Below are 244 nucleotides of genomic sequence, written 5' to 3' on the forward strand. Positions count from 1 at the left end.
AGGAGCCAGACCTGCTAAATCCAACTGCCCAGCTATTGTTAAGGAAGATTGATACCTTGGCACTGATGAAGAAATTGCAGGCTTAGGTGAACTTTGCTCACTACAATATCACTATGATATGAAAACACACCTCCTGGCCAAAAGCTACCTGCCTCTAAGGCAGACCATGCCTTGGACACTCCTCCTTGGGCATGCGTGGTAGCCTCGCTTGAGATGGCGAAGATTGGCAGGAGGGAGGGGGCGA

The sequence above is a fragment of the Merops nubicus genome, unplaced genomic scaffold, assembly GCF_000691845.1.
Source record: "Merops nubicus isolate BGI_N331 unplaced genomic scaffold, ASM69184v1 scaffold17705, whole genome shotgun sequence".
NCBI lineage: Eukaryota > Metazoa > Chordata > Aves > Coraciiformes > Meropidae > Merops > Merops nubicus.